Source organism: Phasianus colchicus, chromosome 9 (genome assembly GCF_987193195.1).
Source record: "Phasianus colchicus chromosome 9, bPhaCol1.hap1.1, whole genome shotgun sequence".
NCBI lineage: Eukaryota > Metazoa > Chordata > Aves > Galliformes > Phasianidae > Phasianus > Phasianus colchicus.
In genome coordinates this window covers 20327489-20351258 of record NC_143444.1, presented here as the reverse complement: position 1 = coordinate 20351258, position 23770 = coordinate 20327489, and the positions used below count along the sequence as shown (strand labels likewise).

At 36.9% G+C, this 23770-nt stretch overlaps 1 protein-coding gene across 7 annotated transcripts in view; it reads left to right on the top strand.

Annotated features, from left to right (window-relative positions):
- ADGRL2 (adhesion G protein-coupled receptor L2) overlaps positions 1-23770 on the top strand; it is a 389339-nt gene that overhangs the window by 77244 nt on the left and 288325 nt on the right. For all 7 annotated transcript variants that reach the window (XM_090146448.1, XM_090146453.1, XM_090146451.1 and 4 more), the window contains one exon: positions 8631-8691. The gene's annotated coding sequence lies outside the window, so the exon portion shown is untranslated. The remainder of the gene's footprint in view (positions 1-8630; positions 8692-23770) is intronic.

Genomic DNA, 23770 nt, shown 5'->3' with positions numbered 1-23770 from the left:
AGATAGAAAATAAAACAATTATGAAAAATTACAAACTTCCTGTCTTTCTTTGGAAACCAACAAGCTGTGTCAACAACAAAGAGAACTCTTTTTTTTTCAGGGCACATAATTACAAAAATATTTGAAATAGCTCTTAGAATTTTTAGCCTTAATGTTTCAGACCAATATTTGTCTAACAGGCTTATGGCTTATTCTGATTTTAGCAACACCAGTGGGGCTAGTTATGGTGTAAATTATTACTCAGTATGAGTAAGAAGATCAGAATTGAGTCCAGATACAGTCAGAAGGAAAGAGTTTTGTCTGATTTGTCTGTGATAGATCTGTCCTGCTGCTAACTCTCTGGTCTTTCATTTAGGTTCTTTTTAGAGACTTTTGTTAAGACTTCCAAGGAGTCCTGGGAGGACAATTGAGCTTTTCTGTTGTTTGCTTGTTTCAGAAGCAAAGAGAAACAATCAAGTACTGATTTATTTTATGATCATCCTGCAAATATTTTCTGAAACTTACTAATAATAAAAAAAAAAAGTAATAAATTGAGCTTTGAGGGGAAGATTTCAGGTTAATCTGCAGATAAGGATTTCCAAGTATACAACAAGATAATGATCAGATGTAACTCTCCATGCTGCAACAGCATCTGTTTTCTAGGAGAATGTGTCTCCATCTGAGAATGTCCCTGTTCAGAAAAGATTAGTAACTTCAGCAATGTTTTGGTTTTGTTTTTTTTTGTAATATGCTACAAAAATGAAGCAAACCATCTTAGGCTATGAAGTCAGTGACCCATTTGCTGGCCTCAGTGGTGCAAAATGACTTACCAGAGCACCTGAAGGCTTCCCCCAGGGAGGCCTGAGGCTCCAGCAGCCCTGGCCAAGGCTCCTTTTGAAGCTGGCTGAGCCTCTGAGTTAGCACTTGGATCCAGCCTCTCCAGCAGGTTGGGCCTACTAGCCCCAACCCTTTGCCAGAGGAAGCCCCAGTTCTGGCTACAGAAATAGTTTTGTCTTGACAAGAACTGTCTCTTAATCTGCCCCATTTTAGTGATTGCAGTAAGCTGCTGCAGCAAACTGGGGGATCTGTATGTGTGCTGTAAGATGGCCGAAAGAATTTATAGCCTTTGCAGCCAATGGTACCAAGTTTGCTCAAGATCATGCCCTTAGTTAGCGTCCTGCAGCAAAAAGGCCTGGAGTTTAGCAAGGAAACTCTCACAGGGATTTATAGTATTGATGACTGTAACCAAGCCTGGCAGCCCTTGGATCTTACAGCTCTCTCTGGGCCTAATCAAAGGCCATTGACGTAAACTAAAACATTTGACTTCAGAGAGCTGTGGATCAAACTCTGTGTCTACACTGACTGAATTTGCCCTCCCCTCAGACACAACCTCACTTTAAATTCTTTTCTTCTGACAGGCTTGTAGCCTCATTCTTCTCTCTTAAGCTGGGAGGGCATTTCACTGCTCTCTATGATGCCCAGAAGTGACTTTTCCCTTCTCACAGTGCAAATTCACATCATACCTGATTCAGAGCAACTGCTGGCTGACACTGAAAGTTCCATCCATGTTTACATTACGTCAAGTTCAGACATCATATGATTTTGGCAGGATAATTATACATAAAATTAATTCAATATACTCTGCCCTTCCTCTCAGAAAGGAGCCACCCCTTGCAGCAGTTTTCCATGTTTGCTGTGGATTCGGTAGGTGTGACTCTATGTCCCAAAAGTCTCTAGTTCACCCAGGAGCATTATATAAAAGCAAAGGTAATTTGGATTCAGGTAGAGAACCCAGACAGAGAAAGCATTAACACTTATTGTATCATTTTCTTTTGAATTCTTATGACTAGCATACATGACCTGGTCCTGAAGTATTAATCCAGATACTGATACAAAATAGTTATTATAATGGATATTACAAGTGTGAACGATATACTTAATATATGTTATGCTTACTGTGATTCCTCTCTTTATTTTCATTTTCTTGTAGCTCAGTTACCTGTCAGTCAACCTTTACCATCTTGTCGAAAGGAGATTGTTCTTAATTTTCAGCCAAGTATTCCTGGGCCAACTCAGATATAATGTCACAGCAAACAGGGTTATGTCTTTCAAGCTTTTTTTTCTTCTTTCTTCTCAGACTGTTATGTCCCCTTTCAAGTCTAGGGGTTAAGTCTTTGTTAGGAAGTTGTCTTTTGCCACATTCTTTTACCCAGACGTTGATGCATATTTTTTTCTTCACTTCAGATAGACTTGTTTTAACATCATCTAATTTAAATGGTGCAAATGTTATCTACTTGCTTACTACTCTCATTTCAAAGTACACCCTTGAACCATGTTATATTTTGAAAATAAACTCCTAGAAGGACCATAATGTCTATTATTAACTTCCAACTTTCAGCACTTTCAACATTCCTTCATGACACTATTGATAATCTAAGCAAGTGTCCTCAGTTTCCCTTGGCACTGTAATGAGTAATTCACCATGTGTTCTCTCTTCTCCATGGTTTGAAATTAAAAGCTTTATCTCCATCTATAAGATGTGCAACATTTCTTTGACAGATACAGTTCATATATTCAAGCTATCCCACTGTTTCAGAGCTCAGATTTTTGGATCTCATGAGTTTGGAAGCTGACTTGCATATGAAAATTCCTAGTAATTGTACCCTTCACTGATACTCATTAGCAAAGGTAGTATTCTTTATTTTTCATAGTCTAATTTACTGTTTCAATTTCTGTAATTGGAAATTGTTTGAACTTGTGCAAAATTGTTCAAAAAAAATGTTACAGAACAAAACAGAACAGTCAATTTTTAATGTTGTGATGAAGTAGTTTCCTTTATACAGCTCACAAGTATTCTTACTGAAAAATATTTCAAATTCTGCTTTCTCTCAGTGAAATATTTTATACTTACTGGATAGATTACAACTGATCACATTTGATCTACATCAGAGCAAAACAATCAAACACTAGAAATCTCAATCCTGTAGGTATTACCAGTGAGCGAAGAGCCGCTAATGCCTTTGTGAGAAGTTAGTAAGAAAGAACTGCAGCTTCTAAAATCACCATGAATCAAGAAGGCTTTTTATTTATCATGTATTTTTCACTTTTGCCTTCTATTTCAACTGTAGATAGGACAAGTCTTCCAACTTTCATAAGAGATACTAGAGGTTTAGACTGTATTCTTCTTATTCAAGTAAATGGAAAAATATATTGGAATGTTTTTCTGGTTAATTGGTTGGAAGGAGATGAGGTCCTTGCCACTCAGTTCCTCTGGAAAATTGCTGCTATGTGAATTTTGTGCACTTATGGCTGTGAAATTGTCAAGTTGATCATAGAAATATGTAACGTGAAGTGAGAATACCAACTCTACATGACAGCAGCACTTTTCATCACTCTTTCTTGAGAGTTAGTTATTCCTTTGTCTTTAAAAAGGAAGTCTACTATAAGAATTTTCTAGCAATGTATTGTTTATAAATTGCATTGGGTGGATTTAGAAGATTGGAGAGTCTCCAGCTGGAGTATAAATGTGGTAGAGATAGGAAAAAGATTCCCTTCCATATCCTTTATATGGCTGCTTGTGGAAATTGATATATCAAAATATTAATCCTCTTTCTTTCCACTCTCAGTTATGACCTCCACAAAGGAAAAAGTTCATGGGTGATCTAAGACTAGAAGGAACTGGATGAGAAATATATACTTTACAGAGGTTTTTCTGTGTTGTCTTTCTCTTCCATTGCAATGCTCAGCAACTCTGTCCGTAAGGGAGAAATTACAGGGGTAGATTTTTGCAGAAGTTGAAGTCCCCTAGAGACTGTATCATTTGTCTGTATCATTCCTGAATTAAACTATGTGTAATTGGCTTCAGACACAAGTACAATGAGTTCAGCAGCAATTTCACCATTTGGCTGCAGACTAGGATTAGAAGGTTTCCCTTTACTGACCTTTTGTCCCTGGCTACCTGTCAAGTCCCTAGCCTTTCTCTCTTCCCTTTTCCCTCTTGATGTCTTTCTTTCTCAGAAACTGAGATGTATATAAATGAATCTGGGATGCTGGAGAGAAGCAAAAAAAGGTGGAGGAACCCTCTGTTTTTCAGAAGAAAAATGTGTATGGAAGGAAGTAGAAGAAAGTACTGCATGTTTGAAGGGAAGTGAGAAAGATCTGCCATTAATAAGAAAGTTCCTATGCTTCCCTAGGGCTCCACTAACCACTCTGGTGCAGTTTAAGTACCTGCACACACTGATCTTTCAGGAAAGCAGCACCTCAGAAATTCCTGTGGTCCTGCAATGGCAACAATGCCCGGCTGAGCTTATCTTCATCACTAAAGAGAAGCTTGATCTAAGGGATCCTACGTCATTTGCAGAATAAGCTAATACATGCAGTTTTATCAAATCCCACGCACTTCTATCCCAGTATAGGCACTTTTATATCCTATAGACCTGGACTGGGAAACTTGTAACCTACTTTCAGTTTTATATTCTGCAAAATACAGCGCAAAAATCTCGGGTCAGAATAAAGCATATCCAATAGGTTACACTGAGTCTCGTAACAGCTACTTTAATACTTTTGTTTTTGCAAATCTTTGAAAGGCTTTTTACGAGCTCAAAGCAAGGCAGGAAATGCAAAAGCCACAGTGTTGCTGCAGTGAGGATTTTCTGTCTTCCTATCAATTCTGATTACATGGTGTCTCAAAACAGGTGCTTTCCTTCTCAGAAGTCATGTTAGTTGCGAAAGACCTGGAAAATAAGTGTACCAAGCAACTGCTTCTGTTGTTGAAAACTCACAGATTCACTTACAGTAATTTCCACTTGATTCTGTCTATGCTCTGCTGGAAGAAAAGCTAGGTAAAGGCGCTGTCTTGCATGCTAAAATCTTTTCTGTATCTTCTTATTTACATTGATATGAAATTAGTATGAAACACTTGTCTTTGTCAGAAACAAAAATTTAAACTAGATTTGAAAGTTGCCTTGATTTTTTTTTTTTTTAACATTTTTATATGGAGGAATTCTTAGGTCTCAATTTGGGAGTGAAAATTTCACTCTTAAGTGCAGCTGAGTGCATGTTACAAGCTTTCCCAGGATACTTTGCTCTTCTTACCTGCTTCCACTGGGTCTTTTGAATCCAGGTGTCACATTTATAGCTTCTAAAAATCCTTCCTTTGGACCTTTGCTTTAATTCTTTTTTTTTTTCTTTTAATATACTGAAGTTTGATTATTTTAATTGTATCAGTGTGTAGGACCAGTGAACAAAAAGCCCTATCAATTTACCTTTGCAATTTGGTTGTAAGATGGCTGCTTTCAAAGCTGCTCTTAATGTTTTCCCTTCAGCTATAGAAAGCTATGGAAAAATGACTACTAGATTACTGTTCTCTTATCCAAAATGAAATATTCCCTAAAGAAATATTGTCTCGTTCAGAACATTGCATTTTATCATCTTGAGAGACAGACACCCAGTCTGTCTTCCAGCTTCTATTCTGAAAAGATGAGCTTTATGACTTAGTCACGGGGCTGGACTTCCTATTGTCCTAAACCCTACTCAGTCATTTACGTGAGTGGAATATCGATACAAAGTGCTACCATACCAGAATGGTTGTACCGTATTGGTCTGAATATAAGGTGAGTTTATAAAAGACCAAAGCAGGGGATGGTAGCAGAAGCATTCTGCTACTTGTGTATCTAGACTGAAACCATCTCCTCTATTCCACACTTCCTCTATCACCCTCAGCAGTGCCTAATTTAGGCAGAAGGAGATATGACAATAAAACCACATCGTGCTCTCAAGAGGTTGCTGAAAATTCTTTCTGGGGATCAAGCTACTAGGCAATCCATCAGCAAGGAAGGTAGGCTGTGGGATTCCTGTAGGGCAGATCCCCTTTGGGGAGGGTTGCAGGAGAACAATGCCTAATATTTACTTTCTGTAATAGAAATAATTGTTTAATTTCACTACTTTTCTGTCATTTCAATTATGAGCATTTCCAGTGCTAGGGGGATGGGCAGTACATGGTAGGGTGCAGTTTTTAAGGGGAAATGTGGCCCCTAGTTTCTAGACCTGTGAGTGCAATAAATCATTTTATTTTATTTCTTAAAGACTTGTTCACAAAAGGTTTTTAAAGAAGGCAATGATGTGTCTACAGCAGAATAAAGCAAGCATAATCTTTAGTGAACTGTTAAGGTGTAATGTTTAAGATGAAGATATAAACATCTCAATCATGCTGTCTTTCAGTGAAATGGAGTAAATAATCTCTATGAATGAATAAAGGTTGCTGTAGCTTTCCTTTGTTTTTATATCTTGCCTAAAACTGTAATATCCCATGCTAAAATAAGTTATACATACTCTTTTTTTTCCCCTATGGGTTTAAATAAAAAAAAAAAAAAAGATTCAAGAAACTGTTCTCTACAGGCCTGTAAGTTTAATGCTGACGTTACTCTTTTTTATCTTGAATGAACCATATAAATGCATTAATAAATTCTTCTGTGTTGCAGATATTGGCAAAACGTAATTTTAAAATAGCTACGATCTTGAATCTGTGGGAAAGTAACATTCTCATATGATATTGTTTTAATCATTTAGAGTTTAATTATTAAAGAACAAAGTATTAAGGAGAGCTCTTGAACACCAACCTTATTTTGTCTCCCACTAAACTTTTAGAAATCTTTTTTTCAATAAGTGACCATTGCCAGCCTGAGCCAGAGGGCAGCATTCACCACGTTATGGTACGCTGCAACTGATGAATCTCAGCTACTGTTTAACTCCTCTTTCTCTGTATGGTACTAATAAATGTATTGAAAAATGAATTGCCTCATATGGCCTAATGCAGAATCGTTAAGTGTATAAATGACATTGCCATTAGTATTCAGTTATAAATACATTTGAATTTTAAACTGAACATATGCTACTTCTCTGCTTGAAACCAGCAACTTTTGCTTTCAGAAATCATGCTGTAGATACAGGCAAGCAATAATAATAATACTTAGCATTGAGAATGTCAAAGCTCAGAAAAGCAACAGTATCAATATCTCAATTTGATCCATTAGATACACATATTAAACAAGTTTCTTTCTTTGGTCCACACAGTGATCAAAACTGATACAAAAATAAACTCCTGTCTTAGCTGTGAGTGTGATTTAGTCTTTTATTTAGTACCTTGGATATTAATTCCAAAATACGATTTTTTTCATGTTTTTTTTCCTACAAAGCTGTTATTCTCTTTTTCCCTCCTTTGATTATATTTAAGATCATCTGTCTCAGATTAGAATCAAGTTCTTGTAGCCAATTTAGGCTGGAGAATTTCTTGAGCATTCATTTATTAGTAACTCCACTTTTGTGGTTCCTTTCCTCGTGTCCTTCTCTTGGTATTTTTTTCTAATAAAATATTTTTCATTAGATCAGAAATGTTGGAAAGAATTGAAAGCATTTCTTGGTTCCCAGACACATTCAAAGTACCTTATTATTTATTAATTGTTATTATTATTTAAGACAGAACCACAGATAAGATAAACACATTTAAAAATAATAAAAATGAGTAATGAAACACTTGTCTGCTTCATTTGGCAAAGAATAAGTCTGAGGCTGTTATCAAATAGCAGGCATGAGTAGAAGAGAAAGTGAGAGAGAAGGAGGTGAATGTAATTATTATGTAGGGGTGGGGATGCTGTGGAACAATGGGTTTAGCCACAAAGTCAAATCCTGGAGTGTAACTATGCTGACTCCAGGGGAAATTTTCTTATCTGAGTTACCTGGTAGAATCTAGCGCTTGCTGAGCTGATTTTGAGAGAACGCCTTCAGGTTTGAAAGAGGATTTCTGAAATGAAAACATGACAAGAAGTTCACAGATTATGATGTTGAGAGAGGTTTCACTGTGTTTTATTTCACAGTAACTAGCTAAATTTACTTTGAACCTATTTGCAGCTCACTGTTGACCATCACTTTGAAATTTAAGAGAAACCAAACATATATCATGATTTTTTTCTAACTCACATATAAAACAATGGGGTCCCCTGGGAAACTGAGCCTGCTGCCTTTAAAGGAGCACGTGCCGCTTCAAGAAATAAAGCATGAAAGGAAGCAGTAGTGTGCAAATCAAAATAAACCCTTTACCTTTCTCACTTACTATGTGCTTGGGGAAGAACAGACCATAGAGGAAGAACTAAGACCTTTCTTTCTTCAGTTTCTGAATACAACTACTTTCCCTCTAGATGAGAAAGAAATTCAGTTTTAATGATGGTAGCTGTAGTCTTCCACTGCATGACCTTAATTTTCGTGATCAATATAGGCAGGTGGCAACAACGCTTTCTTCAAGTAACTAATTGCTCAAGATTAAGAATCGATTGTTTTGTTTTATTAACTCTCTTCACTACTGCTTGGGATTCTTCGCTTCCTCTCAGCTAAAAGAATGAGTTCCTGCATTGGTCAGCTGTTTTTTCCTTCCTCCCTCTCACCCTTTCCACAGCTCCTTTTCTCAAGGTTTACTGACCAAGGAAAAGGTCCACCCACATCATTCTCTTTGCCCAATGGAGTTACATTGATTTCTGGTTAGCAATATGATTGAGATTGCCTTGGTGTTTTTTAGTGGTTGTTTTGTTTGGTTAGTTTTTAATGCTTGTGTTTTCAATCCACTGTCATCTTGCACTCATTTGGTTTTATTCATCCTACAGGTGACTGCATCCAAGGGACATAACTTCACCTGAAGTTCTGAGCAATGAGACCTAAACTTAGGTAAGAGAACCTGAAAAGAAACAGGGATTCTACTGTGGGAGAGTTAATTTGGAATTCTTGTTATTGTTTTCTTTTATTCTTTTCATTTATGATCAAGTTGAGATTAAGTTAGGCCCCTCTAAACTCCACATATGTATTTATCCACTAAATTAACTTGAATTATTTCAATTTTTGGCAATTTTCACTGCTGGTAATTAATGCAATGCCTACTGTAAGTTCACTGAGCCTGCAAGTTAGCTCAGGACACAGGCTCAGATGCCAACATTGCAGTATGACGTGCTGCCACTTAAGCACTTGATTATATGTGTGATGACGAAGATCCACATTGTGCCCTTTACAAAAGTTTCAAGGAAATGTGAAATCCCACTGACTTGGCTGCCAAGGGATCTTTGCCAGGTGGTGGGAAGCATGAGGCAAGTGAGAGGGGTGGCTCCTAGTGCTGCTTGTGCACTAAGAGTAGCAATTAAACACTCTGCTTGTGAGAGGGAGGTCAGTAAGTTTGGTGTTAAGGAGCTAAAAAGAGTGCCATGTGGGTCTGGAAAGCTTTGTAGAGGTTCCTAATGAACCTTTTTCTGTGCTTCCCAACATATTTGGATGACTGTACTTACCTGGGTACTATGCTAGTTTTGCAAGTGGTTATTCTTTCCTCTGGCATCTGTTTATTTTGTATTCACCTCTCAGGCTGTATGGATGCAACTAGGTATCAATGAAGCTGTTGGGATTTTTCAGTGTGATTGAAGTAGTCTCTTCTAGTGTTCCACCAGTGGTCTTATTTAAAAAACTTTGATACTGGTTTAGTGGTAAATGCAGGCAAATATAATAATGAAATTGAGCCTTACACATAAATGCAAACTGTACTCGTTTTATGTGTTGTATGATGTCTGCACTCAACTGTAGTTTTCTAGTAATGAAGAGCAATCTCTGAGTCACTGGACAGGGACAACTGGTCAGCAAGTGAGTTTAGGTGTAAATGTAGGCCTTGAATTCTTTCTGAAGAAGTTTAACAGTTTTGTGTAAGCAACATTAGTACTCACTTTAGATTGCTTATTAATAGCATCATGTTGTAATTTCATTTTCAATATATTTGGGTTCTCTTGTGTTAATAGAAGAAAAAGTGTCTTTAAGCTTATGTAGAGGTTCAAAGAACATATATTAATTGCGTGCCAAGAGGGTAAATGTTATAGCTGAAAACGAATTTGTAAAATTTTCAGTGTAGTTGACAATTGGTATTGTATATAACCATTGCTTAGGAGGTTGAGGCAAAGTGATTTGTACTGCTTTGTCTCTGCTATAAAATTTGGGGGAATAATAGCAACATGTTTGATGGAACATCTATAGTGAAGTCATGCTACAAGTTATGTAAGGCAGTAAGAGACACATGTCAATTTGAAATAAAATAGTGAGTAATCACTTAGTTTAGTCCTTTCCAAGATTTTATGGATATGTAATGAAGATTCATCTTCTTGAAACAACTATTTTTCTTCAGGAAAATGTGTCTCTTATGTGCTTAAAGAGAGATTTACCCTATAATGCATGAAAGCTAGATGCACAAATGAAATATTTGTTTAGAAATTCTTATGGTAATTGCAGAGATTCTACCTAATACTTTTAAAAGGAGTAAATATGACAAAGATTTTACACAGATGATGGTTATCTAAAGGACACATAACGTAGGTTCCAAGTGCGTTTGTAATAGTTCAGTTCTGTACATGAAATATGTTCTCTACTTAAGAAAAGAATGAGAATGTGAAATATGTTACGTCTCAGTGATTCTTTGGATTTTCGTTCTGTTGATCAGAGTGGAAGAAAGTCTTTTCATCCACTAGCTCTTTTTTTCTTTTTTTTTTTTTTCAAATTCCCAGACTTTGCATACTACGTGGGGAGGCTGTATACAATTGTATCTTGCTAGTGAAATAAAATATTATAATCCTATTGCATTGTCAGTGAGATAAAGTACATGATAACTTATTGTTTTAGTTTATCAGCAGGGTGGCCTAGTACAGTGAATTCCCTTCTTCTGGTTTTGGCTCATATTCTGATTCCTGAGAGACACAACAAAGGAAAATTATAATAGCAGCAGTCTTTTCTTTCATCTTAACATGCATATTGTAACAGTGGAGTTGCTTGAGGGAAAGGACAGTGGTTCTATGTATCTTCTGAGCAGCAATGGCATTACATACTGTAAGCCTACTTCTGTACTAAAAGTTTGGACTTGTGTAGTGATAATTGTGAAGATAGTAAAAAAAAAAAAAAACCCAAAAAAACAACAAAAAAAAACCACTTGATAGTCAGTCACCTCTAGTTTAGTTATAATTGTTACCATACTTAAAGATCTCCCTAGCTCAAGTCTACTCTGGGTACATAACTACCGTAAGTTTGAGTATTTTAGCTTTTGGATTGTGCCATTCTGGACAACTCCTGTCAATTATTGCAAACATTTCCACAAAAGGGCAAAGGTTTCTGGATCTAATTCTGTCCAAGAAGAGCAGCCGAACCACCATAAGACTGAGTATTTTCTCAGAAATAAGTCATAGGCTTCCTCTGCACTTTCTGTATCTGTTAAGAGTGCAATTGTCTCCTACCTTGGCTTGGACAATCAGAAAGCAAACCCAGAGCATCAACTTCATGTTATACTGCTCTGTATGGAAACACTTCCCTGCTACTAGTTAGGGGTTTAGCTCAGGCTATAATGGTTAATTTTTGATGGAACCCCTTGTTAGCACATCCACAGTACTTAACTAATAATAAGGAATTAAGCAAGATGACAGTCTGTTTTCAGTGCCCTCTTTTTCTCTGAGCTGCCATGAAAGAAAAAATGTGAATTTCATAGGTAAGAAATGTATTCCCTCCGCTCTTTCTTGCACCTCTGAGGCAGAGGACTGAAGAAATCATTGCGCAAAACCTTTCTGAGGCATGCTCAACAGGGCACAAGTACCCACACTAGAATCTCAGACTCGGGCCCAGCATCTTTACTATCAATTCAGGTTAAACACTCTAAAGTTTGTGGTGGTTACAAAGGATGGGATCTCTCAGAGCACTTGCCTTAAACATCATAGCGGTATCCTTCAGAGTTCACAGCACTAGCTGCTCCCCCATTCCAACCTCCCTCTTCCCCCCCACCTAGAAGAAGCAGTGTAGTGGGCCTGCTTCTGGGAAGGGCTTTAAACATCAGCCTCACTGCAGTCCTTAAGTGGTGGGGGGATCCTGTGCCTTTCTGAAGCCACCGAGCAGCAGCAAAACTATATTCCTGAGTCTAAATAGATGCAAATTGTGCAGATGAAGGAGAAGAAGCTCTAACAGCCGTTGAATGCAATCTGTGAACACTAGGGTTTCATTTATACTGATGCTACCTAGGCATTTGCACTTAAAAGAACAATAAAGAGGTGTCAGAACAATCTCAAGGCTGCAGAATTTAAACTGCAGCAAAGACATTTTGAGCCATATGAAATGTTGCCTGCATCCGCTTTTTCTGTTAGTTTTTGTTTTTACTGAAGACTGTTCTAGTTCTCCTTGTTTTATGACATCTAATGGTTCACTTGCCTTCAAAGACTCAAGATGCAAAGAAGTCAGGAAACAAATTAAGTCCAAACTGCAGCTAGTGAAAACTGCACAAAGTATGTTACAGCTCTGCTTTCTCTAGTTTTGAAGCAGTTCTGCAATACAAGTTTAGATGGTTGATTCCTGAACTTGCCAGCTAACCTCTAGCAGATAGCTGTAGAGTTACTATTATGTTTCAGTGTTTATCTTGCTTACAGGACAAAGGGCCAATCCTCAGATGATGGAGTCTTTGTAGGTATGCGCATACGATGCTGAGGATTTGAGCTGCTGTTGCTCTTTAATCTTCTGATTTGGAGATAGGAATTTGGCATAAGTGAGACATTGCAAACTAAAAAAAAAAAAAAAAAAATTGCAAAAGAAATACTTAATGGCTGTCAAACAACAAAAAGTTACTGATTAACAAAGAATACAGGGCTTACATTTAGTGTCCTGTTAAAAGCACATAAAAGCTGTGATTGTGAGCCTGATTATCTGTGTTACTACTTAACAGCTGCAAATATGAAAGCAGTGGGTGTCAAGGAAAACAAGGAAACAAGTATTTTTGTCATATCACAACAGGTGTTTCAGGTGCACTAATCTTGCTAAGGAAGAGCGGATAGCTTTTGAGAAGGAATAGTCTAAAAAGAGGTAGTTTGTACCTATTTATACTTTATTTATTTTTGAAGGAGTAGAAGTATGTGAAGGTTAGAGTAAGATTGGCTTTGTAGCTACAGCAGAATAAAATGCATTATAGTATTGGTTGTCATTTGGGATGTTTGAGACTTCCTAGGGGATACTGTTACCTGGTTTTTATTAATATAATTCATTTGAATGCCATTAGTGTTCAGAGGACCTTATTGAGACTCATTCATAGTAATCTAGCCATGTACCAAAGATCTCACAGTTTAAATAGACAAAATAAGCAATTGTAGGTAAATGTCCCTTAGCTGAAGACAATTCTGGCTAACTCTTTGTCCTGTATTAGTTTTTAGTTTCTTTACCCCCTTCACTAAAACGAGAGTGTGCTGTTCTCATTTTTCAGAAAACTTACAGCATAATTAATGACAGTAAAATGCTTTAAGAGCCTTCTTACTGATATATCAGAAGTTCAAAGTGATAGCATTTTTCACATAATATGGATTTGAACTGCGTAAGTCTTTTGACTTGGTAACTTTTAGTAGGAAATGTATTTCCCAGGGAGATGGAGCAAGAGTATTTGTTTTAATAGTTCTCTCTGCGTGTGTCTGTACATGTGAGTGAACAAGAGATCATGCAGGGCAAAACATACCATAAATGCTGTAAAGTCTCATACAATTGTGTCAAGCAGTAAACCCAAATGAACTTGCAAAGTCATGCACTAGCTCAATTTTGGAAAGGAAAAGCTGGCTTTGAAGCCAACTAAATCAATCCCCAGTTCAAATTAAATTTGGAGTATCCTGTGAAGCTCCAATACACAACTCCAATAACAATCAGCACTTAAGGTGCAGGCAAATAATGTTCCATTTAAAAGAAATTGAATGAGGATTACTGATAGAGAAAGTTTTTAGTGCTGTTTTGTCATTAAAGTCAAATTGTAGCATTATTGTCTTAATCCCATATGTCTAAATCATCTCCTACTCCTTCTGTCTCTTTAATGCACAAAAAGCCCTGTGCTTGGTTGGTCTTGTGTCTTCATCTCATTAAAGTCTTGCCATGCAAATGTATCATAAGTGTTGCCTGAAGACTTCTGTCTCATGCAAAATTTAGTTTAAACTCTACTGGCATCAAATAATTTGTTATGCACAAACCTTCTGTTTGGTTTGCTGACATTCCTTCTTAGTTGGCTCTCATGGTGATTCATTATCTTGTGATATAGATTTCCAAGTATCATCTTTGTATTGATTTTTATATCTTTAATAACCACTCCACAGAAGATGGCTCCACTTGGTGTCATTGATCGCATCAAAAATTCAAGGCTTACAGAAATACTAGAGGGCTAATTGGTAGCAGAACATTTCAGACTTAATCTTAATGCAGTCTTAATCTTCTGCACTAACCTTACTTGAAGATTTCCTTACTGAGGCTAAAGGGGAACTAGTGAATAACTGGAAATTACCTGGTGAGCGCAGGTAAAACCATGAAGACTGTAAGTGTGGAAAACAGAGATAACAAAGATCAGGGTTTTTTTTGTATCTTTCATTCTACCCAAGTATCTTCCTAAAAGAAAGAGCAGTACATAATTTCCTTACTGTGCAATAAATGCAGGTTTACTACATTGCATATTGTGCAGCAAGCCAAATGTGATTGAGTTTCTGACTTCCATTAAATAAAACAATTGTCTGACAAGTTCAAAACCGTGCTGTAGGTTTCAGTCTTTTTCAAAAAGCAGTGGTGAAAGATAGGCAATTTTCATCTTTAATTTCTGTGTTAAAAGGTCTGTACATGAGCACTTATGACAGTCAGGTCTTGCCTAAGTGTGAATTTAGAGTATTGTAAAGATGGGCCAAAACAGCAATCTGAATGTCCTTCAGTCTGTTTAATTTATTCTAATGTGTTGTTTGAGGCTTTTATCCTTTGTTACAGACTTTCAGCAATGTGATCCGTCAGTGAAAAAGAGGTGATGTGTATATCCATATTTTTTCATGACTGCATTCGTGACACTTTTTCACTAAGTTATTATACAGGATTTCTGAATTAGATTCTAAAACTTCAAAATATACACTGAGACACGAAGGATAGTTTCTATAGAAAATCCAGTGATAGACAAAGGATGTGCAGAGACAGCAACATGTTAAAACTAGGAAAGAGAATTTATCAAAAAAGCCGCCAATGTAAATTGTTAAAAAGCTGTTTTTATTTAAAAAAAAAAAAAAAAGTGTCTTCTGACAGCCACATGGTCTGTGGATTAAACATAGCAAGGCAGATTGTCCAGTTAGTATTAGGAGTATCAATCAGGGCTACTCAATCAATTCTTGCCAGTAAAAGGCACTGAGACAGCACCAAGTCTGCTAGTTCAGTCAGGCACTGCATGCCATCTGTGCAATGGGAACTGCCTAGTATGCTTCCTAAAAGATGGGAACAGTTAAAAACATGGGGATCTCCCATAGGAATGTGAGGTATATCGTCTGTCTGGGATATTGGTGACAATACGAATAAGCTATATCCATAGACTAGGTTGGAATACTCTCAGTGACTTTTTGAAAAATCTCTGCTTATGTCTTTGTCCATACAAAGTCTGTGTGGTAAGCGGACCTCCTTTGCACCAGACCTTATAAAATCTGTACCTTTATAACTATTTTTTTTTATGAACAACCTAAATTTGGAGCTGACTATAAGAAACTCACGTTATTCCCACAAAGCCCAATCGAAAACACATTACACGGTTAATGCATCCATATACCATTCCTGCCTTTATTATGTTTCTGTTGTCACTCACAGACTGATAGGAAATTGTCAGCATCAACCAAATCTTCTCAAACACAAATCTAACAGTTCATTTCATTTTTACTGTGTTCATGACTATTACCTGACTGAGGAATGTATTCATGGAGTAAACCAAGCAGTTGGGGAAAAGCTATTGCCTTATTTCCAGGGAGAAGGCCGGAAAACTAAAAGGTCAGGCTGTGCACTGTGTGTTCACAGTGGTGAACAGTGACTTTCAGAAGTTTTATCCAGCCCTGCAGAGCAGTTCTGATGAATTTTAATTATGAATATATTCCTTAGCCATCAGCATAGCTGATGGGATTTATGGTTTGGCCTAGGATCAAGAGGCAGGCTATTCAGTGAGGGACAATAGTAAAGACAATGTAGTCTAAAACTACTGACTTCCAGCCTTGTATTTTCATTTTTCTTTGTTTAGAATTGCTGTCATTTAATAACAATAATAATGAGATAAAAGGTGATACACATTCAGTGACATTTAATGTGGAAATCATATACCAGATACATGCACTATCTATCTATCAGTAACCAAACAGAAAGCTGCAACATACTGATTAAATTTAGATGGCTGAATACTTTTTTACCTGATTTCAAACATAACACAAGAAACATCTCCTCTTTGCCCCCTGCAGCAATGCAATAGAAAAGGCTCTGAAAAGAAGTGTCAGAACAAACATGATCCAGATGTTTACCTTTGCCTTTGTCCTCTTAAGACTTTTCTGTCTTTTTTTCTACCTGTTTTCTTAATTTTCAAAGATGGAGAGAAAATTAACAAAAAAGCAAACAAAAGTAAAAACCAGAGGAGATGAATCGTTTGTTTTCATTTCTAGACAAATTTTTTTCATTCCATTCATTGTTTTGTTTCCAAAATACTTCGAATTTTGGAAGAAAAGGCCCGTGATCTCTTAAATCAGTTACGTGCTATGAGGAAAAGGAATAATTTCAAAGTTTCAGCTTTTAGTAAGCATTGGTCTTCAAACAGATCTCTCACTTTGTCTACCATAGTAGACATAGTAGCCAGTGTTCATAGTTCATGACTTGTAGCTGTGAGGCCTGGTGTGCTGCAGGACATAAGAGTAATTCCCATTGATTTCAATGGGTATTACATGCATCCTGCAGTGGGAGAGTAGGACCCTCAAGTTTCACTGAATAGCAAATAGTCATGTAAAATCCACAGGTCGTCTTCTTTCACTGCAGGATATGTTGAAGTCAATGGGAGCTTCTTGTTAGATGCTGTGAGGGGAAAAATGTATCCTTATTTGATAAATCTGTCCATTCAGCTGTTGCATTTAAATGATTGTTTTTTGAAGATCCCATTAATCTTGCTTTTTCTACACTTTTCTGTATTAGCTTTTGGGCTCCTTTCTTTGATTTTTATTTTTCTTAAATAACCTCAAAGAAAACATGTAAAAAAAGTTTTTTTTTAAAAAAAAACCCAGCATGGTGATTACATAAAGTCAGTTTTCTGCTATTTCTTCCATTAGCATGGATGCCAAGCAACCTTTTGTAAATGACGAAATGTGCTTATACTCTAGAAAGACTCTGCTCATACTGGCTATATCAGCCCAGCTATTTCAGCAATGGGGTGATGAATCTAAAGTGATCTAAATAAGGAAGTAGGAGTTGGAAAGTACATAGATCACTCCGAAAGTAATGCCTCCTATTTACTACCATGGAAAATATAACAGATTCAAAGAGCAAAATAGCTCTAGCTGGTAGAACAAAGTCTCAGCTAAAAAAACACTATTTTTCAACATAATGACCCACCATTAGCTATGCATTTTTGTCAGTGGTGAACAAAATATGCTATGCTCGTAAAATCTGTACCAGCAGAGGTGACCCACTAATGCCATCGCCATTGCTGAAACACCACCCACTACTCCACTGTGCTGACACGCACTGTTTGATCTCCATAAACATTCCATGGGTATCATTTTTCTGTGTGAATGAATTCAGTTATACATTTTTGCTTCACATGTGCTTCCATGTTAGTTGGTATCGCGTCAGACTGCCCCTCAGCTGCTATCAGTCACACAGCAACAAAATGTAATGGGATTCTGGGAGGAAGGTTCAACCTCTACTGCCAAAACACCAACGTAATAAAACAGGAGGTACTTCTTTCAGAATAGCTCTTGTAGATACAGAATTTGGAATCTGCATCCCAAACTTTTTTTCTTCTGGCTTGGATTTGGAGGCTGAGTACTCATCAAATAGAAGGTTGTACCCAAAGCAGAATTCAAAAATCTCCTTTTGCATTAGCATCTTATAACACGAGCAGAAGGAAAGGGTTTCTCTCACCCCGCACCCCCCAGCCCCGCCTTCTCCTACTCCTCCACGCTCAAGTTCTCTCCTTCCTAGTTTGAAAGCAGAAAAGAACATAAGAAATCTGGGCAGTCTATCAGTTTGCTATGGTTCATTTTAGCTAATCCAGACATCCAGCACAGCAGGGGGAAAACTGCTGTATCTAGTGAAACAAGAGCATGAATAATTAAAACTCTCTTATTAATGAACTTCCAGTCGTTATGTAAATGAAACTGATTTCAAGTCTAATTTGTCAGCCTGAATTCTTTTTCTGTTCTCCTTTTGTCTACGACAAGAACTCATCATAATGGACTTGATAATAAAACACTGGCAGACACGCTGTGTGCAGTGCCCATCTGAGTTAGAGCTTTTAGCATGGTTAATTGATACAGTTACTGCTGGATAAGTCCATAAGGCATTTTGTATGGCTTTATGTTTTACAAGCTTTCCTTCCCCCTTTTCCTCCCCCTCCAAAGTTTTGACAGTACCAGCTATTCTTTGTGCATTCCTCATTACCGTTTACCTTTACATGAGGGGTGGCTTGCAATTACTGACTGGTAAATAGTTTCCTTCGTATTTCATGTGTTGTTCAAAGACAGCAGAGTTCAGAGGGGTCTGTGGGAAGGGAAGTCTGTAGTTATCAAACAATGGCTAACAGTCATCAAAAGAAAGAGCTTGTCAAAGCACAAGGCTGCCAAGCACTCGGTCCTTACCCCATTGTCTTGGATCAGGTGTCAGTCATCATCCTGACCACTGCATTTACTTTGCTATGAAATAACCAGCATTGAAATTGTGCTGAAAGGACTCGCTCTCAATCAAGGGAAGGGGACAGGATAATATCCAAAGAAACACTGAATTTAACTTCTATGCTTGAAACAGTATATGCTTTGTATTGGTCAAACCAATCACAGATACTGAAATTTACAGTGAAGTTGCTAAGCCTGAGGATTTATCCACAAAATTTAATTTTCAAATCACGATCGTTTGTTTCAATGTTCTCTTACTTACATATCCTTTAATCTTCATTTCTTCTTTTTTCTTTTTTTCTTTCTTTTTTTTTTTTTCTTGTTGATATATTCAACACATTTTGGTCTATTGGTTGAGATGCATATTGTCAGGATTAAGTATTTTTACAGGAAAAATATTCCCATGAGAAAGATGCCTTACTTCAAAAATACAGAAGGAGAAAAAGATGAGCATTTATTTGTGTATATACATTGTACTGAGATGTTAATAAATGAAGCACCAAAATGAGATTTTAAGAGGAAAACAAGAATATGCAAGTCTGCAGTCTCCCGGCACCAGTCTTGGTCTGGTATCAAAGACGGGGAAACTGAGAACTGACTATTGTACTCATTAGAGAAATATGAAGTAAGGATTGTTGGTTTTATCTTGTCAGAAACAACTCATTTCTTTGTTTGCCTTTTTGCTTTGTGGCTTCTTTGTTTTTTTCTTTTTTTTCCTTTTTTTCTTTCTTTTCTTTTTTTTTTTTCATTTTGTACACATTCGTTTTGAGCCAGTTTTCCTTTATAAGGTTTGCTGGTTCTACTGGTATGAAATTGAACAGAGATGACAAATTCTGTGTAGAAGGGGGAAAACTTTTGTCTTAAAGGTTTATTCTCTGTTGCTTTCTTTTCCACCACCTTAAGTTTTTTTCTTATGCTGTCCTTGTGCAGTGATCTAACATATATACTGGGGATCATTTAGAATTACTTTCTGGGATATTTGTAAAGTAGACTTATATCGGTCCCTCTCCAGTCTGGTGGGCTGAGTCTGAGGTCTGGACATTGCCAAGGGTGCGTGGGACCCGAGGCAACACGTGCAGCCCTGTTTATCCGTCAAGCCCTGCAGAGTGGAGGGCTCACTTACGGGCCTCAGGCCTGGCCTAGGGGGGCTGCTGGGGACATCTCTGTTCTCTCACTTCTCTGACTTTCTTTGCTTCCCTGTGTAAATTGTAAAAGGTCGTCAGGGAATACTGTGAGTTTCTGCTAAAGGAGAAAGAGGGTTCAAAAGCAGCTCCGTTCTGTCACACCTTGAGCTGGGAAGTACACAATGCTTTGAGCATTCTGTCAGAGGAGCGTGGTGCACTCGGTGTGCGTTAAAGCTGCTGTGGGAATAGTGCTCGTTGAGAATATCTATGAGATGCATATTTGGAGGATGGTTTTTAATATCTGCGAGCCTGACTTTATTTTTACAATAATAAGACTTAAAATAAATAAGGTACTTGCTGAAGCTTTAAAATGTTCTTGCAACATAAATATAATGTAAAATCTAATTTCATCCCAAGACTAGAGTTGAAAAGAAGGAAAAAGATGGGAAAGGAGTGAAAGAGTTTCCATGTTTCAGAAGAACAAGTTTTGTGTTGCACAAAGCAGGTGTTTATAGAATTCTTCATTTTAATTCAGTAGCTAATATCCCAGTTTATGTTGTATGGAGTAATAACAGTGTAACACAGAGCCCTAGCTCTGTGATTTGCAGGTTTCCTTTGGGTCAGTAACAGCTGCTATAAACACATTGGGCTATTTTTTATTTTTATTTTTTAATATTATTCTATTCCATCTACGTCTAGTAAGTGGAGGGGAGGGAAGGGTGAGAAGGTTAACGGTTTTTACAGTTTAGTCTTTTCTTTTTGTCACAGTTAAACTAAATATACACAGGTGGCTAGGTGGCACTGTGGATTAATGTACTTCTGAATTAATGTGCTTGGAGTGGCTTGTATCACCAAGTGAGCAAATCTGAAGTACAAGCTTGCTTCCCCTCCTGATTCGCTGTTTATGCATTTCTATTTGAGTTGTATTATTGTTTGTATTAAAATCATAAGTCCAAAAGAATGAGCATTGTTGGTCATGCAAGAAGTAAATCAATGAGCCTGTATTTTGGAGCTCTTTATACTGCTTTGCAGTCACTATGCTGAAACTTGCTATTTCCTTAAACTGTAACATAGAAAAAGCTATCTGAACTGTGCAAACCAAGTGTTCTTGTTAGCATGCTTGTTTAAAAAAACCCACAAACATCTCAGGTTTTGGACACGGATTGAGTAAAAAATAAAATTAAGTACTTGCCCTGCACTATGGAAACAGTGAGTGCTACAGGAGCACTCTAGGCTGTGAGCTATGGGTTGAAGCAAGAAGTATTCGGAGTCTTGGGCTGTAACCCTGCTGAAATCCAACCATGCCAAGCCAACAGGCACGCATTACACAAAGCTGTGTACATATTATGTCTCTTTGTAAACATTTTTGTAATGTATATATTGTAATTTTAGTTTTTGTTTTGTTTTTCAGAGGTCATCTTTCCACTGCAGTAATTAGTAAACATAACTTAAACAGCAACTTGGTAGAAAAGTTCCTTGTTGCAGTAGTGTTTAATGCCAGATGAAGCTTCCTTATCTAAGATGTTTCACCCATTTCAAATATCTCGCTCCTCTAAAAAAATTGAAAAATTCACATAACAAATAGAAACATACTCAGCCTCCTCAAGTCAGCTCCAGAGATAATAATCACTATAGGGATTTCTGAAAGGTAATTGCCGTATATTGCTTAATTATAGTTTATTAAGATCAAACATACTTAAGTATTTAGTTGATGTAACAGGAAAACACAGTCTGTGTTTATAGTTTTTAATGCAAACAGTGCAATCTGCACTGAAGCTTAAAAAAAGTGTTTTTTAGGATACAGCAGGCTACTGAATTAGCCACCTTCCCCTTTGTGACATAAAATACAGTTTCTGTGACCTAAGGCAGCAGTATTTTATGATGCATGATATTTACTCATGGTGCTACTCTTCCTGGTAAAGTTGGATGTTGTAACAGAGAGGAACTGGCAAGGTACAGAGTACTAACAGCAAGGTATTTTTTTCATGTGTACTATTAGTCAAAGATGTGTACAGTTTGTTAAAGAAACATCTTTGTGAAGAATTAAGTGCTTGTAAAAAGCAAACTGCTTAAGAAAAAGGTACTGAACATCTGAGTAAATCTGTTTTCCTTAAGCGGAAAATGAAAGCTGCCGCTTCTGCTAAAGGCCCTTGTAGCCAAGAGATTTCACAGCAGTTCAGTTAAAGCCTAGCTAATGAATATAAGTTACTTCAGTGGATTTTAGCTGACTTTGAAATTAAAGTCTGAAGCTGCTGGATGCTGCTAGCAGAGCTAGACTACAGCAAAATGGACTTAATAAACTCCATTGTGCAGTTAGATCCCTAGTGAGATTTGCCTTCCACCCATGACCAATTGGTATTATTTTTTTGGTGACTGGTACTTTTGTCTGTGAGACTGGGATTTCTGGGAGTGATTAGCACTTTTCAGCAGTGATTGACAGGTTGTAGCAGCAATGAGACAATAGGAGGAATCATTAGGAATTCAAATGCAGATTTTTGTTTGCATGCTTTAGGACTGATTTTGAGTAGAAGTGAAATCTGGATATGAGGGCAGAAATCAGCTATTATTTCATCCATTTTTATAAAATACAAAAAAGAGTACATACAATACCATCACATTACTGTTGAACAGGATTCTCCTACCACATCAGTTTTCTTTTATCCCGGGGAGTCCTATCTGTATTCTTTGTGTGAGATTTTTAAGTATATGTCAGATGTAAAAAGATGGTGCTGTAAACCTTTTGGAGTTTGTAGTTAAAATATTTTCTTCATCTTGAAGAAAAAGCACATTTAAGATGCCAAAATGTACTATTATTTTGTAAAGGAAATGTGTATATTGATGTTGCAGTGAGGTTTGATAAAACTGTCTCTATCACTGCTAAACAAGAGACTACAAGGAAATAATTATAGTGATTGATTCCAAGTATTGACCAGCGATTGATAATTGGCCATAAATCAGTAGGAAATAATGCCATATTAGTGGTGTAAATTATGTAAATGTAGTAGCTGTGTCTCGAGATACTGTTTCTGAGTGTCTTATAAGTGATTTTTTTATTCAGATTATAAATTTAATATACTGTACATGACAATTTAATCTTGTTTGGCATCAAAGCTACCAAGATAATACAGAATTATACAAGCCTAATCAAAGAGAGAAAAATCAGATGAACATCATTATTTTGGAGAGCTGGTTTAATGGGAGTTGACATTTTCAAAAGAGCATGGATTCTTCCTGGTGTGTTTTTTTTTTTTTTTTCCCTACAATTAATCTGAATTAGGTTTCTGAAGCAATAGGCTAACGGAACAAAACACTGAGATCACAAATGTTAAAGTGAATGTGAAAGCACACTTCATATCTTATAAGGTGTTAAATGTTTAAAATATGATTTTGTACAGCCAATATTGTTAACTCAGAAAATCATCATTTGGGATTCATATTCACAAATTGTGTGCTCTTCAGGGTAAAGCATGTATTTTTTGGCATCTGATTTAGTCCTCAAGTTTTCATCATCTTTTCTGCTCATATCAACAGACAGGTCTGTAGGTGTGGTAGTTTTTTATCTCATTAAAATTGTATTATAGCAAAAAAGAATTGCCTAGCCTAAACTGCACAGTAATTTTTAAAACTGATCAACAGTGAATTTTAAAGAGCAACGGGAAAAGTATTTGTGAATGCATCAGGTCTATGCATTTTTTTTTCTGGCACATGTGATGAAAGGTGTTCCAGAATTACTCAGCTATTGGCACAATTTATTTCTGGTGATATTCTATCCTACAAACTACATGATGTTCACAAGATGACCGTTTTACTACCTACAGTTTACAAAAGGCTTGATATTTCATTAATAAGAAATACGTATTGTCATAAAGCCAGTCAGTTCCTGGGTGGCAATGCAGTGTCATTTGGAAAAGCTTGTAAAAGTGCCAGATAGGGCATGCTGATGCCAAGCTG